Genomic DNA, 20098 nt, shown 5'->3' with positions numbered 1-20098 from the left:
GTGTTAGGCTGATTAAACTGTTTGCATAACCTTATTAGGTGCTGAAAGGGGTTGGGGTGGAATGTAGTCAATTTAAATGCTAGTTATTTGCCCAGTTAGTAAAAGCCAATTTTTCCTTGCCAAAAGTGTAATTCTTTTGCTTGAGATTTAGACCGTAGATATTGACAGAAGAATAGATAATAGATAATTGATGTCAAAGGCTGAATAAGGAAGTTGTCGATCAGCCGGGGTCTATGTTATCTCTACGCAATGTAAGATCAAGCAATGGCAAATTGTTGCTTGAAAAATTGCTGCATTGAAAAATTCTTTGGGAAGAGTGGGGAATATAGATGGTTTTTTTCAAAAGGCCTGTTTCCCTCTCCTGCCTTCCCAACTGAGCTGCTGGATCTAATTATGTGTATTTTGCAAAATTGAATTTTTAGAGGACAGTTATAATGTTCAAACAAGCACAATGTAGAATAACCCATCTTCACCATCTAATCCAGAGGCATTCATACTTGGTCTGTGGTCTGTCCTCGTATCAAAAAAATAACAGTCTCCTGAAATGCCAAGCAAAACTGGAAGTCTCACTGAATGTAATAGAATTTATTTACGTGTAAATAATATATGCAGGATAAGGGTGCTCATCTCACTATTATGAGCCCAGCAATACACTAGAGAAATTTTTTTCCCCTTCCATTTTCTGTTGCATGAGATTTTTCAACTGTTCTTATATGTTTTTCAATGCTGATTTCAAATCTGAAATCGATTTTCGTGTACATGCTATAATTATCTTTCAATTTCCAACTTTTGCTGATATGTCATATTTACACTGGGTATAAGTGGACACTGACACGTTGATCTACCCTAACCACATGGTAATTATTGTTTTGCAAACTTAATTTTTCTTTATTTTTATAGTTTTGTAACCTAAATATTTGTATTTTTCAGATTGGACCATGGCTTCTTCAAGTAGACAAAAATGTGTAAACAAGTCTGATGCCTTTTATTATGCATGTGGCTGCTACACACTTCCTTGTCAAAGATGCAATATAACAGCATTTGTGAGGCGTGCCTATAAAAGCTATTTTGAAATTCCCCTGGGCGACCAGGACAAGAAATATTGTTTGTCACAATTGTGAAGAAATGCTTAGTGACTGGACAAGGGAATACATTTTTTTGCATACTCCAACTGTACATAGATACACATGTCATTTTCAATGCTATACATGTCATGTTCAATGCTATATAAGTCACTTACATTTATACTCATATTGTACTACTTTGGCTATGTGTTTAATAAAATATTGAATTCTTGCACTGTGAAAAACAAAGATTACAGTATGGTGAAAAGTGAAAAACATGAATTGCAAAACAACAACAACAACAACAACAACAACACCCTAGAGCTTACAGAACAAAACCAGCTTCAGATATGAAATCAGCATGTTGAAATTAGGTTAGAACAACTGCAGGTGTCAATGCAACAAGATTTTTGTTCCCAAGTGAATTGGAGGGCTGGCTGCATGCTCCGACATGCTAGAAGACTAGTTTATCTTATGGATCAGCACCAACTTTTGCAGCCTTGAACATGCGGTCCTTCTAGATCAGGGGTTCCCAAACTGTGGTTCAGGGACCACCAGCGGTCTGCAAGCTTAATTCAAGTGGTCCATGGTGTGGGACGCGGGTGGCGCTGTGGGTTAAACCACAGCGCCTAGGACTTGCCAATCAGAAGGTCGGCGGTTCAAATCCCCGTGACGGGGTAAGCTCCTGTTGCTCAGTCCCAGCTCCTGCCAACCTAGCAGTTCAAAAGCACGTCAAAGTGCAATAGATAAATAAGTACCGCTCTGGTGGGAAGGTAAACGGCGTTTCTGTGCGCTGCTCTGGTTCGCCAGAAGCGGCTTAGTCATGCTGGCCACATGACCCGGAAGCTGTACACCGGCTCCCTCGGTCAATAAAGCGAGATGAGCGTCACCTTTTTGGACTCCACCAAGATAAAAAACTCAGGGTTTTCCTACTGGTTCCCCCGAGTAAAAGCAGTCAAAATCTGTGCCAACTACTTGGTGGATATCACCGATCCCATCCTTCGGAGAGCTTTCACTATGGCACGGTTTCAAACATTGCCAACTGCCTACCTGACCGGTAGATACACAAAACCCCCAGTAGAACATCGTTTATGTCCTTGCCATATGAAAATTAAAGAGGATCTTACACATTACTTCCTCTATTGCCCCATTTACTCGGGCTTTAGAGACGCATTGCTGCAAATTATACCCAACTCTATAACCAGTCCTGAAGATAGAGTAAAATTTTTGTTAGTTGATGCAAACCCACGCATTACCCATGTGGTAGCGGTCTTTGTGATGAAGGCCATGAAAGCCAGGGAAAGATTTATAGACGACAATGTAAAGACCCTTCACCGTCTGTTTAACTTGCTGCTTGTTTTCCCTCCTTTTCTATCTTGTGGGAAGAAGGTTTTGTTGGCATAGTATGTAATGAATTTTAATATTTTTAACTACTGTAGTGTTGATTTTTGTGCACAGGCATGGTCCTCACAATAAACGGATTTGATTTGAGATGAGCATCACAACCCCTGAGTCGGTCACAACTGGACCTAGTGGTCAGGGGTCCCTTTACCTTTAACTTTATGGTGTGCCTGCAAAAATACAATTCAAAACAATACAGCATCTAGTACAGTGTAATAGAATTGCTGCGAAGAAAAAATAAATAAGTGGTCCACCATGAACCTCAGCAAGCTTCAAGTGGTCCATGAGAGGAAAACTTTGGGAGCTGCTGTTCTAGATGTTGTTGGATTCCAGCCCCCATCAGCCCCACCAGCATTGCCAATGGTCAGAGATTATGAAAGTTGCAGTTCAAAACATCTGGTGGGCACTATGGCGCGGAAGGCTGTATTACTGAGTTACAACCTGAACTAAGATGTTGTGTGCAAGCAGAACTACTGCCAAAGTTAAGAGGTCAGTCACCAACTGCTTGAACCCACTGAGTCTGAAAAGGTGGAAGATTACTGGTCTAGAACAGCCCGTCAGCTTGCACCAAGGAAGCTGTCATTCAGAGATTGCCTGCTAGTACAAACGTCTAACTGGGGGGACACCTGATAATTTTACTTTACTTTCTCTTCTTCTGCAACACATCTAATCTAGATTGCAAACATGCAGTCTATTTTAATTATTGTAATGCTCCTAGCATGACTACTTCAAGAAAGCCCAGATTTCCCAGCGCATTGCTGGGCTGGCTCCCAGCATAGCTGCATAATGTTTAGTAAGGGTTGGATTCTCCCAGAATGTTCAATAGTTTAGAGAGGACTTGAGTAGAGCACAAGGAGTGAAGAAGGTCATCAAGGGCAGGAGGAGCAGGGGCACGGGGATTAAACGGGGGATGTGTGTGCAGAGAAGGAAGCCGTTTAAGGCACAGCAGCCTTGTGTCATAGCGCTGAAGAACAAGATGCTTGATTATTTGAAAACGAAAGCTGAGATTCTGAGAAAGCCAAATTCTGCAGCACATTCCAGATTCCATGCTGAGTGATGCCTATGCAGAATATGCAAAGCTCTGGATTTAGGTTTTCCTTTGCAGCTGTGTGCCCATGTGTTAGACCGATATACATTTCTTCTTTAAAAAACCAGCGGCATTATTTTTGCGATGTTAAAGGAGGAGGAATTCACAATTTCTTAATTCAGGCCATAGCTTTCATACCAGATGCAGAGCTATGCATGATGGCGAACATCCCAGTATCCACCGGTGTGCAGTTTAGGACATCTGGGACATTAGAATTCCTTCTCAGGAAGTGCCATTAGTAGCTTCATTTTTTAAAGCATGTGTGTTGAAATGTCTGAGTCCATTTTTTTGGTTACAGTGTCCTCCAAAGAGACAGGGAGCTCAAAAGAGGACACTGGTCTCTATAAAAGTTGTATATGTTAATGTATATGTAGAGATACACACTTTTTTATAGAAAAAAAGAAAGTGACTGTACTTTAAATGGACATACAATACACCTTACCCTAGTGGGAAAGACTGTGATCAGGTCAACAGTGTGCCTGCTCAGTCTGTGGTCTAGGTCCTAGGTGTTGATGGGTGCTGCTTGCTAATTAGTACTGGTCTAAGTTCAAGGTGATGGTTTGCGTGTGTAAAGAGCTAAACAGCTTGCGACAAAGATACTTGAAAGATCATCTCACCCTTTATATCCTCAACCAATCCCTGCACTCTGAAGGTGTGGGCCTCCCCCACAGACCATCTTATCAGGGGGTCCATTCTGTACAATATAGGAATCGGGCCTTTAGTATTGTGGGACCTACCCTTTGGAATTCCCTCTCCTTGAATATTAGACAGGCGACATCTTGGTTGTCCTTCTGGTGCCTCTTGATGGTTTTTTTTGCTTCCAATAAACCTTTTATGTAGAGATCTTAAAAGGTTTATTATTTCCCAGTGTTGGAATTATTTATAATATACTTTTAATTGTTTTGTTGCTTGTTATTTGCTTCTCTGGGCTCCTCCGGAAGGAGTGGGATATAACAAGTGGGATGTAAATGTAATTAACTGATTAACTAAAAGCCCCGCTCCTCACCTGCGGTCCCTTCTGGACAGCCTTCAAACAGAGGACAGTTCTCTGTAAAACAGACCATGTGACCACCTTATCGTTAGTGCAATATGACCCAATTCTTGGTGCAGTGCCATTGGCAAAAGCCAACTCTAGGCTGAGGGCCAGCACCACTGTTGCTGTGCCTTGCCCCAGTATTTCACCATGATGTCTTACATGGGGACACATGCAGAAATGTGTACCCAGAGAGGGTTGTGGTAGTGTGTGAAGAGATCCTGTCAGGTCTGGCTCTCTTGCCACCCGAAAGGCAGCACTGCTGGCGCCACTGCAGCTAAACTTGTCTGACTGGACTAGGCTGCAGAGTTTTACCCAGGAGTTCAAACACCTGTTCTTAGGTTTGGGACTCCAAGCAAAATGCTAATGTGCCAGAGCTTTGCATTAATTCGGTTTTGTTCAAAGGCTGTTTTTACACCTCTTTGACTAATGGCACTCAAATCTTAAACACATCCTCAGAGATAAAAGGCATCATTAGTTAAGTCCGTAACTAGTTCCAAAGCATTAACTGCTAGTCTCATATACAGGCCAGGAATTAGTCTCATCTACTTTTAATCAAGAGAAGTTGATCTTCTTTATAATGAACATACCTCAAAGCATCACGTCAAAGGTAACAATGACTTGCATTTTATCTTCCTGCAATCTGCTTTGGAGCAACAGGTGAGGTGACTGGATAAGTTTTTAAACACACCCTTGCTCTTCTAACACTAAATGAAGCTCTATGTGCTGTATAGGCAGGGATCACCAAGCCTAATAAAGCAAGGCTAACTCCTATAGGTCTAAACTGGTTTAAATTATCTGTGGGTGTCCTGCCTCGATCCCAGGAAGGACCCACATAGCAAGTCAGATCAGCTGTCATAGCATCATGAAGAGCGAACAACTTGTTCTGACAAGCATTTGAAGTCTACAAAGTCATTTGAGCCTCTGCCTTCAGTCCACCTTTCCTTGGCTCCAGGTTTTTCTTGGTAAACAAGTTTCTTAAGGGCCAACATTCTGGCCTGAAGATGGACACTTCTCCTGTGCTTCCAGACCTTCCCCCAGGTATACTAATTATTTGCAAAAACATATGCAAGAATGTAAAGGTAAAGGTAAAGGTACCCCCACCCATTCGGGGCAGTCTTGCCAGACTCTAGGGTTGTGCACTCATCTCACTCTAGAGGCCGGGAGCCAGCGCTGTCCGCAGACACTTCCGGGTCACGTGGCCAGCGTGAAAAGCTGCATCTGGCGAGCCAGCGCAGCACACGGAACGCCATTTACCTTCCTGCTGGTAAGCGGTCCCTATTTATCTACTTGCACCCGGAGGTGCTTTCGAAATGCTAGGTTGGCAGGCTGAACGACGGGAGCGCACCCCGCCGCGGGGATTCGAACCGCCGACCTTTCGATCGGCAAGTCCTAGGCACTGAGGCTTTTACCCACAGCACCACCCGCGTCCCTATGCAAGAATGTAGAAAAGAGTTAAACCCATGCTACACTATATTTCTGCACCATAATTTTATTACCAGAAACTTTTATTCAAATATATGCATTGTCATATTTATCTGTTGATGTACTGGTTACTTTAGGAAACCAAGAGCATATATCCATATAATATATGTATAATAATGTTTATAGTATGCAAAGATTCTTGATATTTGTACTGAAACCAGAGGGTGGCAGGAAATTGAGATTAATGAGTGAGACAGGAAATATCTATGCAGATAAGGTCAACATACATTTTCAGAAAATTCCATACCTTGAGGGAACAGGGGGTACAACCCCCGTTCTTCTTCCATGTTTTCATTATCCATGGATTATGAACATTTGCCCAGTAATATGCATGCATGAATGAATCAGCTGTTACTGTTTTGTGCTAAATCATCCTGTGAATTTTGGAAGTTCTCTGTGTTGATGTTACTGGGCTTTTGGCAGTCTGGATACACCTTGCTTGTTGAAGCAAAGAGTTGCATGAATCTTTTTCTGAGTTTTTCTGAGTTGACTTGAAAAGGTGTTTTGGGGATCATTCTTTAGAGATAGTAAGACTGACACTAACCATTGTGACAGATGTACATCTGCCACTGCCTGAAAATGACTCAGCTCCTGTCCTCCTCCTCCTCTTTCCCCAGCATTGTCTAATCATGCCAAAAGGGGCAGTGATTGTGACACCATCCCTTTCCAAGTTTGTGTATCTCTGCTTTCTTTGATCGGCTGCTGCATGCAAGGACATTGGCACAGGGGCATAGTGTGTGTGAGGGGAGGCAGGGGGCCCATAGTCCTGTGTGCATGATTTTTCAGGGGTGCAAGCCAGGTGACCACATGCAAGGATTCCTGTCCCACCCTGCCTACCTCGGGGGGGGGGTGTGTCTCTGAGTCTCAGAGCCCTGCTCCCTTACTGAATAGTCACCTGGCCAGCATCAGGGTGGGGAGTTCTGGCCAAGCGCCGTGTTTGTTGACTGGACCCCACCATGCATAGGTGGCCAGGACTGAGCTGGTGCGTGGGCTCTGTGAATGTTTTGTGCCCTGTGTGTGCATGCCCAACAATGTTGGCAGTGAGGCCCGGCCTGGCCTGGCGGGTTCTGTTGACCTCCAACACCACAACCCCTCCTGGCATGTGCACACAGGCATGCGTGCCCCAGGTGCCAGAGAGGATGCAAAGCGGCTGCGTTGGTGCGCTTCCAGCACAATGATGCCATGTCATATGCTTCGTGTTGACTAGCAGGATGAGGTGAAGGAGATGCAGGAATGACGCCTTTGGTATTGGCCATGCATGTGACATCATGCCCAGTTCCAATCTAAGAAAATGCTCCAAGAATCTAGTTTACTTTAAAGATATTATTTGGGGGTATTCCGCCCGGAGAATTAACCACAAATATTCATATTAATGTTTCCACATTGGGAATGATCTTTAAAATAATAAATGTCTTTGTACAAACACAGTTTGCCTTCTGAATAACAATGAAGTTGAGGGGCAGAGGAAGAATTCCATAGGACATGGGTCAGCATCTAATTTCTAAGAGGTACCAGATTTCCAACTGAAGAGTCCGCTTGTGCCCACATATGCTCAGGCACAGGCAATGGAGACTTTGTCAATATCCTCTCTGTCTATGCACTTCAGTCAGCAGCCCTGTTCAGGCACTGAAGCTGCACATGGAGAAGGGGACCTACCCTGCAGGACCTACCCCTGGTCACCAGCCTGGCTCCCTGGACTTGAGATGTATGTACTGGGAAAGCTTTTGCACAAGCAGCTGTAGGCACATAGGCTTCCATGGTATAAATGTCCACATTAGGAAGGTGAGTTTAGTGCCATTCATGATGTTGGGGATAGTGGTGCAATTCTGTCTCCTCTCCATCCGTCTAGGACTTAGCTTGCATTCCCATGTGAGCTGCTTGAGAAGGACAAGAGGAGAACTCTCACAAAGCTTCTGCTGCTTCCACACTGGAGGAGATGGAACTACAGAACCCCCTCCCTGTGTCTGCACTAGCATGAAAGGGACCAAGTTTCAAAATGCTCTATGTGTGCAGAGGTGGAGTGATGGTCCTTGAGATCAGGAATGGATGAGATGTCTGGAGAGCCTTTGGGAGCTGGCTGTGGCTCCTGGGCATCCAGTTCTCCATCAATGGTGAAAGATTTTAGAGCATTCTTTCTTAACTGGTGCCTCCCATATGTTTTGACTATAGTTCCCATCATCTCTGATCATTGACTGTGTTGGCTAGGGCTGGTGCCTCTGACTGTCTTTCTTGTTCCCGCACTCCTGTACCTGACTCTTCAGACTGACAGAGTGGCCCAGAAGCAGCATATCCCTTAGGTGGCCAGTAGAGGCACTACTAGGCAGCCTTGAGATCTGTGTCTTGGAGACAGGTGACCCAGGTGACCCAGGACTGGCAGGTTGAGGAGCCAACCAAACTGGTTTTTTTTTTTGCTGCAGCCTGGCAACAGCCTGGATTGCCTATTCATCACTTCTTGTCATGATGTAGTTGGCAGGATCACCTGTCTGTTTCCAGGTGAATTGCAGCATGACAACACTACATTCTTACATTTATATATGGGGGTGGGGAGGGAGAGAACAAGCCGCTTGTCTCCCTTGAGTTCCAGGCACATGTTTATAGAAATAAATATGACCAAAGAATCTCACAGGGAAAAATAACTTGGGGGACAAAGTCATGAAAGAAAAATGGTGAGAAAGTGTTAAACGGCACCCTAACTCCTCTACTTTTGACATTGTGCCAGGACAGTTGCCAAACATTTTAACATGGCATCAGCTCGAGTTAAAATGGGAAGCTATCCCTAGTATCTTCATTTTCATTTATGGACTGCTAGATTTGGGAATTTGGTTCTGTTCCTTTTAAGAGGGTGTGCTCCTTTAAGAAACCAGATTTAGATATATATCCTTTAAAATCCTGCAGCTTCAGGGAAGTACAGATCCAGATTTTGGGGTGTAAACTCATATTTTCTTGAAATAATTTGCAACTATCATTATAATGCATCTACCGTTTAAAGTTACCACTGATGACTGTTTAAAATCAAGCAGAAAAGCAAAGACATCTTTGATGGATTATCAAGTTCTCCACATAGCATAGGATTGCAAAACGACACCATACCACTTATCTTTCAGCCCCATTAAGTTTAAGGCGATGAAATTGCTTTAAAGACTTTTGACAACTTTGGCTAGATTCTTTCTATCCCCTTTACCACTTCTACTTAGCCATTGTCACCATTTTGTCAGAAATTAATTCTGTTAGTGGTGAGGTTGGTAGGGATGTCAAACTGCTTTAAAAGGCTGGTAGTTGGATATGTAAGTATCAGTTTGCATCTGGAACTTTCTTAAAGTATCACCAGCATTCCCTTTTAACCCAAAACATTCATCCATAAGCCCTAAACTGTATCTTATTTAAGAAGTATGCATGTATTGTAATTGTACCAGGGCCAAATGAAAGAAGATGGGTCTCTGCCATGAGGGTGGTTTTCATAATTGCAACTCTTTTGATATAAGACTAGTGATTTTCATTAGTTTAATATAAAGATACTTGAATCCTTTCCAGGAGCTGTTTAATGAATTACCCAGACTACCTCAACTGTTACAACAGCAGCAAAATCACCAGTGGCCAGATTCAATAGCAGCATTAAATAGATCTGCTCTTAGATTGCTAGGAGTCACATTGCTAAACAAGCAATGCCACAAGTAAGTTAGCAAAGATGGTGGGACAGAAGTTCTACATGATGATATACATATGTTCAGTGCTGACTGAAATCAATTTACGCACAAGCTGAATAAGCTACATCCTTGCCTATGTGCCAGTTTATATGCAAATATAAAAGTTTACTCTTTCTATCGCCATTGCCTTTTCTGTTAGAATAATGCACTTTTTTTGGTAATGCTATAGAACCTCTTAAACTTGACAACACTTGGGACCTCAGCAAGCCTTAGGCTGTGTATGCATTACCGTTTACTCTGGGTTCACTGCACTCCCAATGCTGTTTGTTTGAAGCTGAGAACACATCACCCGCAATCCATATGTGTCCTCTAACTTCTTGAGAAATGCTCATTTTTGATGTGCTTCCCCTCAAACCAATTTCTATCCAATTAAAACATGGAAGCAGTTAAGCTGTGGTGTGTTCATTTCCCAAAAATCCAGGGATGTTAATACCAATATACTCATTTATCCGTCCTTACACTATAGGCTTTGTTTCTCATTCATCCTCTTTTGCTTGGTTATGAAGAGGCTGTAGTTCTTCTAGCCAAGAACCTCAGGGTCAAAGTTCAGGGTCCCTGCCCTGGCCTCCACAATGGGTGGTCTGCCCTGGCTGTTCCCCATGGCCTGAGCACTGAGCCTTTCAGCCTCCAAGTCCACTCACTAGCTCCTTGTGGGTGTAACCACTTTCTGCTTCCTGCCTGTTACCACTGCTGGCTTTCTGTGCCCCCAGTTTTGTGCTACACAGCTGTTGTACAGGTGTGCTTTTAGAAACCATGTATTGACAGAGCCCACAAATCTAGGGGTATGAGCCAGAATAACATTAAAAAATACAGTCAAATTTGTATAAATCACAAGAGAATTGCATGGTAACAAACAGAGATGGCCAGAAGGCCTGGTTGAGCCTCTTGTTCTGAGGTCTCCTACAGAAGATGTATGGCCACACAATTTCACTCAGCCTTTAGAACAGGCTTCCTCAACCTCAACCCTCCAGATGTTTTGAGACTACAATTCCCATCATCCCTGACCACTGGTCCTGCTAGCTAGGGATCATGGGAGTTGTAGGCCAAAAATATCTGGAGGGCTGAGGTTGAGGAAGCCTGCTTCAGAACATTGCAGTAATGACCTTATTGGGAATATATAGGAACTTCCCTTAAAACACCAGGATGAATAGCCATTATTCATCTTTCCAAAACTGCAAGCTTAGTTTTACAATAGCTCTGAAGTTCCTAGTTCAGGGGCTGGTTATTCAAATTATACTGAACTGTCTGTCTATGATAATTCGTGGGATTGTTTGAAAAACCAGTTTTGTGCTTTTAAGATGAATACTTCCTCAAAATTAGCCACATGGAACTTTAGGCCTTGTTATTGCTTTCCATTTTTTTATTTTTTGGCTCTGTTGCACATTACCTCAAACCCAGCCTCATACATGTGTTTTCCAGTTTAACTGATATTTTCCAGCATTAGTTTATAATAACCACATGGCAGACTTTCACATCAGCAGAGTTCTTGTTAACTGTTTAATTCAGTGAATGGAGATCTGCAGAAATGACTTAATGACACCTGCACACTGAACTGTGCTTTCAATAGTTGAAAGTATAAAATGTATAACAAATTAATATTTCTCCTTTCCCAGTCATTCACACGTTATCTCTGTTTATCTTCTATTTGCAAACAAAGTAAAGCAAAATAATTCATATCATATAGTAGAATATTAAAACACTACAAAAAAATAGCAGAAAAAGTTAGTTGAATCAGGCCCAGGGATCTCAGGTTGAAAAGATCTAAGGGTCTACTCCCATTGCAATTTAATATCTGAAGGTGCTGCCTCAATCACAGAAATAGTAACAGGAATAGTAAGAAGATAATCTCCCCCCCCCCTCTCTCTGACTAACCCAGACATCACAAGTATTGAGTAATCAGGAACAAATCCATTTATTTTATTGCATTTTTATTCCACCTTTTTGTCCAATGAGCTCAAGGTGGTGTACTTGATTCTTCCAATCCTCATTAATCCCCACACCAACCCTGCAAAGTAGCTTAGGCTGAAAGACAGTGACTGGCCACGGTAACTCACTGAGCTTCATGGCCAATTGGGGATTTGAATCCTGGCCAACACACTAACCACAGCAGTTCCCACACATCTATAGTACAGTGGTACCTCGGGTTACAGATGCTTCAGGTTACAGACGCTTCAGGTTACAGACTCTGCTAACCCAGAAATAGTACCCTGGGTTAAGAACTTTGCTTCAGGAAGAGAACAGAAATCGTGTGGTGGCAACGGGAGGCCCCATTGGTTAAAGTGGTACCCCAAGTTAAGAACAGTTTCAGGTTAAGAACGGACCTCCAGAACGAATTAAGTTCTTAACCCGAGGTACCACTGTATTGGTGGGATGAATTATAGACAGACTAAAGACAGTAAGACAGTATTACATAGGACAGTTAGAACAAAACTTTCTGCAAATGTGCCACAAGCTGGACAATCGCCCTAGAGGGAAGACAAGAGCTGTAAAATCCTTCTGTCTGTGGGTGAAGAGAAGAACAAATTACCCAAGAGCTTCAGGACTGAAAGAGTTGGGTGGTGGATAGACACAGGATTTGAAATATCTTGGGTTAACTGGTGGCAGTCCCTGTGTAAGGCTGATGAGGCAAAATGGATAGTGCCTTCCTTGGAAATGGCGTGGTTATTTCTCTTGCAAAAAGGTGAAAAGGACATCTATGCGTCTGTTCATCGTGGGCTCGGAATTTCAGGTGTTCTCCCTGCCCCCCGTTGTTGTTTGTGGAATGCCTGAAAAGAGTGGTGTGTTGTGTGTGCAAGAATGAGGTGCAGTGCTGACAACTAAGGTCTCGCTGTGACAAATGGGAGCCTGAATCACAGAGGGGCCTCCCACTGGCCACATTGGGACCTTTGTCTCAGGTGGCAGATCAGGGCCCACCCACCCTCTGGACTGCTGGCCACAGTCTGCCACTGTTTGGCATGCTGCTGCCAGGCACTTTTGCCAGGTGGTCCCCCTGTCACCTTTTCCCCCTGCCCACCCACAGAGTGCGATGCATTGCAGTTCTCATTTGCTGATGCCCAGCACTTTAAGTTAAAAATTGCAAAGGCACAGCAACTAGAGAACAGGGGGCAGAAATTTATGTATGGTAGAATATGAAGAATAATAGTCATGCTTTTGGTAGGAGTGTGTTCATCTCTCTAGGCTTTGTGCAAATTTACACCTACTCTGAATTGGATTTACTGCACCGTAGAGCACACACACTTTCCTGAGCTATTATATTATGGAGATTCTGAACCTAAAAATACATCAGGGGTATAGTTTAGGAGCTGCAAAAGTTAACCAATCTGTCGAAATCCAGAGGGGGAATTTTGGATTATGTGATAGCCTGCTTTTTTCTCCCAACACTTCCTATGGAAATTATTCCCAGATTTGCAATTTAATTTTGCATATGGACACATTTTGCTGATGCCAAATTGCATGTGGTTTTATCATAAAGAGGGAGCTCAGTGCTGTGCTTGCTTCAGTCAGATACTGACCTGAGTGCAGAACACAGAAGAGATCCAGAATAATACCCAGTCATTGTTCTCATCCCAAAGGACCTAATCACGCAAGGTGCTGAGACCCCCTGATCTTCAGCTAAGTCCGTGCTCAGCACATTCTAGAAAGGGGGGGGGGCTGAAATGCTTTCCAGCCTCCCCCTTTCCTGTCTGAGAGTTGAACATATATAAAAATCAATTGTTAAAATAAAGTTGATTTTTTTCCCCTGTCACCTTTACAGGTCTGTTCCCCAGGATCGTAACTATTTATGTTTTATCACATTTTCACATGGAAAATGTGTGACAATGTTTTTCTTTGGACTTTTCAGGATCAGATTGATGAAGCAGAGTTCAAAGCCAGACATGCAGCAAAAGAGACAAAGGTTTAGTAATGAGCTTGAAATTTACAAAACACAGAAGCAAATATGGCTTTAATACATGATGTGACCCTTTATAAGGCTTGAAATTACTCTTCAAAAATCATTCTGGCTCGACTTCAGAGCACAGTGTATTGTGGGATACCACAGATTGACTTTGAGTAGTGGGCTGGTATTGCAGGAATTTTTTAATTTCCTGTAACTCACAACAATTCTCTTGCAGTTAAACCTTAGAAATGATCTTGCTGCAGTCCTTTTCTGAACAGGGTGTAAGTCAGTTCAGACTTATGCACACATGGATGCAAATCAAGGTGAAGTAAAACATGAAATACGAAATTATACACTTATTAAATCAAAATTTGAAAGTCTATAAACCATAAGTTTAAGGCACACTTAAAAAGCAAATTCTAATAAAAAGTAGCTTAAAACTGCAATCCCATAGCAGTGGCCTGGGAGTAAGTCCCAGTGAACTTAAAAGGGACTTGTATCTGAGTAGACATGGGCAGGGTTGTCCTGTTAATTTGCACTCACAGAGTGGGGAACAATTTGATACAACAAATGATCCTATTAGTAGCTTTGAATAATCCTTTAATTGACTCTTCAAACACATTTCCCCAAAATATATCACGGTGCTGGTCCTGCATATCATATGTTTATTCTTGGAATAAATAAAAATATCCAGCCAACATAGACTTCTTTTCATTTCTGTAGGCAAACCACCATGGTAGTGATAACTTCCTGGAAACAATAAAAAGAAACACTGAACATTAGCGAAATTCCCACTTAAGTTCCATTTCCCCCTTCTGTATAGCAGCAGGACACAAGGAATTGGCTTGGCTCCTTGGCCACTCCTCTGCTAATGCGAAGATGGTGATTCCTGCCAGTTCCCTCTTTGGACTGTAGCCTCCCATCATCCCATAGTCTACCCCAATCTTTGAACTTTGATCAGAAGCACTGAAATATAATGGGGGGAGGGAGGGTCCGGGGGGTTACTCAGGTCAGCCCCTTTCCCCACCCTTACTGCACTTAGCAGCCAGACCCCTCCTTCTCATGCATTTGGCCAGCATATGAATGGGCTTTCTGTGGGTACTAAGGTACATGTATAGAGCTCCTCCTCATGTGTGGCAGTCTGGTCCAGTGTGCGGCCAGAATCCATGCAAGGGAGCGAAGTATCCCTATCAGTATCTTGAGCAGTTGACTAGCAGGGGTTTCAGATTCAGCACTGATTGGGTAATTATTATTATTTATTAAACTTATATACCACCTTTTCTTTGAAGGGTGGTTCACAAGATAAAAATACAGAATAAAAGAACACCAAAAATAGTTAAAACAAAACAATAACACCCTCCACCACCACAAACACATTTAAAAGGCCACAAAATATTAACCAGCCCAAGGCTTGGTTGAAGAGGAATGTTTTCACCTGGTGCCTAAAGGTGTACAATGAAGGCACCAGACGAGTGTCCTTGGGGAGAGCATTCCACAAATGGAGCTGCTACAGAAAAGGCTCGTTCTTGTATTGTCACCCTCTGGACCTCTCATGGAGGAGGCACATGATGAACTAATGGACTACTGATATTACTGATGGACTGTACAGACCAAAGTTCACAGAGTCTGGCAGAATACACACACCTCCGCAAGTAGTGTCCTGCAACAGGAATCTGCACATACAGGTATGGTCAGAGTAGAGATCCTTCCATCCTCCTCCTTTTCTCCCCTCTTAGGTGCATTTTGAAAACACACACACACACACCCCATAAAGCAAAAATTGGGTATAGCATTCCTCACTCCCATCATTAATTTAATATATTCCTGCATGTTCAAAACAAATTCATATTAGAACAAAATGATAACATGCACAATTGTAGCCTTTTCCAGAAGGGTAGCTGTGCTGAACTTTTGCAGTCAAAAGTACAAAAGTACAAATATTTTTTTGGCATTGAAAAGGCTAACAAATATGTTCATCAGGCACATGTACAGCAAGTTATGCACTTAATAACACTTCATGCCCCCGATGGACTGTAGTCCACAAAATCTTATGCTATAATAAATTTGTTAGTCTTGAAGGTGTTGTAAGAATCTTTGTTCTTTTTACATAATATTGTGTTTTTTAAAAAGTAACTATTTTAAAACTCAGTAAATTACAAATGGTGCTGGACAGAAGTGGAAAAAAACAAACTTGCCTTACAGTGAAGGGAATTCTGTATACAAGAAGGATGCCAATCAAAATATTAAATGTTCATTTTAATATTTTGATCCTGACTTTATGCCTCTAAGAATTGGGAATGCGAGTTCTGGGTTGGGTTTTGTAGAAATGATATACAGCAACAACACTGATTAAAAAAGGTAACTTTATTTTATATGTTCTTGGAATTTCCCCTTTTTAAAAATAACACACAAATGATTGAAAGTTAAGCCATCTTAAGCAGACTAGAATCCTTCAAAAACAGGTCATAGAAAGAACTGAAGCTGAGCCAGTGACAAAACTTTAATAAGCAGGGAACATTTTATAATATCTGAGCCAGTAACAGAAAGATCCAAGCCCTTTGAAATGAGCAAGAATTTGATGGAACCATAAAGATTTTCTTTCCTGGAAAGAAGCAAGTAATTCATGTTTAAATATTCAGTGTAGTTACTTTCTAGTAAACTGCTCACCTCTTCACCAGAACCTTTGGGTTGTAGCCAGCTAAGTTATACACAGAGTAGACCCACTGAAATAAATCGAGTTTAAGTTTAACCATGGTCAATATTTGAATAGCTGTCCTATGTGTAGGACTGACATCAGAATAACTTATAGCCTTCCACAAGGTAGGCCCAACGTCACCCCTTGAGCTTTGTGGCTGAGTGGGGGCAGAGGTGGATTTAGGGGAGCACGACCAGTTCAGTTTCACTGGGTGCGGAGCCTTGAGGGCACTGCAGCTGCTGCCACGAGTCTGAGGTAGAATGAAAGGTGAGAGGCGGGGGGAGGGATTTGGGTGTTGCACTGGGTGCCACTGAAATTTGATACCTACCCCAAGGTCCGCCACTGGTGGGTATTCGAACCCTGCTCTCCCAGATCCTAGTCCAGTACTCTAACCACTACATGACATTGGTTCTGCTGTATTCACCATAGGAACTTCATTAATTTCATCTGCTTTTTTTTAGTGGCATTTGGGTGCGGGTTTTTCTTGACTTGTTCTATTCCACAATACCATCAAATTGTGAAGGTTCATCTATCTTTTTGTATGCTGCGTCAAAATTATTGGCAGCATAAGCTGTTGAAAAAATGGACTTGAAGCAGTGATCTTGGCATGGTATGCAACTCCCGCCCCCAGCATTGGTCCCCTGATTCTAAGAGAAGTGTAACAGTCTGTATGTATGTTTGGGAAATACATGAAGGTAAATATGGGGACAGCTGAAGGGGGAGGGGGCTCATTTAGTTCCACCTCAGCATGCCCATGATGCCAGTTTATGAATTCCTCCATAATTCCTCTGGAGAAACAAACCATCTGTTAAGAATCAAAAGGAAGCAACATTTATGCATTTAGTCATACATAAGAAGAGTTAGTACATAACTTTCTGTTTATACAATTCCCATGACTTCTTCTCCGAAGAATCATTGACAGCCGATATATCTTGTTTATAAGCCTTGAAATAACAATGTGGTTGCATACATTTTGAAGGGCTTCACAGAAAACACACACGATAAAGATAAGCATCATAAAATTGAGCTTAAATAGGCCTTTTAAAAAGAACAAGTACCGCCATTTTATTGGGATCATAGAGTTTACTCATGAAACTGCACTTCTTAATTTACCTGTTAAAGTCTTGGTAGTTTCCTATCCATGCTGAAATACAAGTTGCCCAGATATGCGGAAGGGACATCATTGAGGAGTTATGGGCGTGCATATATGTTTGTGTTCTGTGGATCATGGTTTCCCAAAGTGTGGGTTGCCATTCCCCTAGGACTATGGAAAAAGTGGAGTGGGCTCATTAGCCCATCATTGCTGTGAGCCCAGATGTGGCCCCTTGAATCTCTCATATACTGTGTTGATTCAGAAAGCACCAATTAGGTAAGATTCATCTTCAACCTTCATTCAATTATGGCCACACAAAGCCTTCCCAATGCACTTTCCATTGTGCAATTCACACATAAGTGAACCTACAGGGTAATCCTTCTATGGCAGTGTCACAAATGGTCACCTGTGCAACACCTCCAAATTTCACTCAGTTGCCACTTACTGTTTTCCTTCTGGAAAAAACAAACACCTGTGGCATGAAATGACTGAAAAATGCATCAAATTTTGCCATGAGGGTGTGTTCATTACCTCAACCAATGGGGTAGTAAAACACTTCATCATTTTTTCATAAGCAAATGGTCAGGGAAAGGTCAAGAAAGTGTGTGAGGTGTCAACTGGTTGTCACAAACCATATTTCTCCAAGCAAGGCCAGTTTTCTTGTACATTTCTTAATGGAGCCAGAAAAATGCCCCACGAAACCATTAATGTTAGTTGATGTTAGTTCTGAGTTGTAATAAAGTTTTTTTCTAGACAGCCTACAATATATTCATAACATTTTTACTGTAAAAGATAGTTTTTGTTGTTTGTAATTGAAAACAACCCCCTGTACATTGGAAATATCATTGGGGTAGACAATACACCCCCAAGCATTAATGTGCCTTTCCTACACACACACACTGCAAACTGAATCAAATCCTAGGCCCTGTTCCAGTCCCAGCCCACCATTTGCAAGGCTAGAAGGTTGCTGAGCAACTGCAATGGGATGGCAATTCTTCCCTTCATTGCCATGGGGAGGAGAGTTGCCGTTGGACTTTGAAGGGTAAGGAGGACAGGAGAAATGGAAAAGAAAGAACAGCATAGGCTAGCAGGAGGAAGGAAGTTAGCTTGAAATATCCCCTCCAGTGCATCAAAAGCCATCCATCTGGTTTTATGCCATATATTGCATCTTACTGAGTGTAGGTGGGAGGGCGACACCCGCACACTATTTCTGTGCTGACATGTCATAATCATAATCATCATCATCATCATCATCATCATCATCATCATCATCATCTCATTGCTATTCAGAAACAGGAAAAGGTTTCTATTGGCACACATAACACCAAACATCCGAACACATAAAAGTAAAGCCTAGGCTTTCATGCCAGAAAGGAAGTTGTTCTAAAGAGCCTCCAATAAATGCGAACAACACATGGCCCCCAGTTTGAGGATTTTATCAGCTGCCATGGAACAAGACTCATTATGATCTAAACACTTCTGACAGTTTTTCTCATGACTTCATCAAGTCCCCCTAATGAAATCATCAGCGTCAAAACCTGGGCAAGGACGGCTAAGGTATCACCTTGGATATGGGAATCGATATTATATGAAACAATGTCAGTGCTGGATTTTGCTGTGAGGAATGACCTCTCAATCCGGGGCTGTTATTGTAAATAGGGGATCAGCTTTCCACGGCTTTGTTGAGGAGGGCTACGAAAAGGACAAAAGGCTCGAGGCCAAAGCTGAAGTGCAGATGTTAAATGCAAACAAAATCAAGAGTTGAAGCATGACCAATTTAATGCCTGTCCTAACTTGTACATGAGATATCCACTTGCAAGCTGCCCAGGGAGAGGTTGTGATTTTGCCTTCTCCCGATGCCCTGCCATTTCCTTTTGATCTTTTGATAGCAAGAGCCAGAAGCTACTGTTCCTTTACTATAGCTTGCATAGACAGTTATATTCCCCCTTAATGCAGACAGATGATATGGGCTGAAGTGTCCATTTATTTGATAGCTAAACCCCAGTGATCTCTGCGAAAATAAAATAACACCGTTGTCTATGTGAGCAGGGAAACCACACAGAAGACAGCTTTTCAGATACTGGAGCCCCCAGTGGACAATTGTTCGCCCATTTCAATTTACACAGCTGGCTGTCATGTCCCAAGAAGATGCCTTAGGACTCAGAGCCATGGAAAGTAAATTACCATCTCATTCCAAACAACATCATTTCCCTTTGCTCTGGGCGAAATTTGAGGTATGTTAATACAACAATGTTAGGAAATCAGCATTGCTTCTGTTGGCACAACATTTAACCTGTGTAGAAATGCCAAACGCATTGAAAGAGTGAAAGTGAACTTTTCTTAAAGAAGGAGGGAGACGTAATGCACATAATTGATGAGGCTCTTCCATTTCTGAGAGATCAAAAATAAAAAGGAAAGCTCAGCGGGGGGTAGGAGTGGGGTGGGCAGTCATATGAGAATAGAATTTGCTGTTATAGGGTTGCCATACATCTGAAATTTCCTGGACATATCTGGAATACCGCATTCGGCAGCAGCATGCAGGCGGAAATCGGCAAAAAGACATTGAAAATCCGAACGTATGTCAGCCCATGCTGGCAGTGCTGTTTTTGCTGATTTTACATAAAAACAGCTAAAAAACAGCAATTCTTAATGCGATTAT

The sequence above is a fragment of the Podarcis erhardii genome (assembly GCF_964252035.2).
Source record: "Podarcis erhardii genome assembly, chromosome: 5".
NCBI classification, from domain to species: Eukaryota; Metazoa; Chordata; class Lepidosauria; order Squamata; family Lacertidae; genus Podarcis; species Podarcis erhardii.
Note: the sequence above shows the minus strand (reverse complement) of the source record.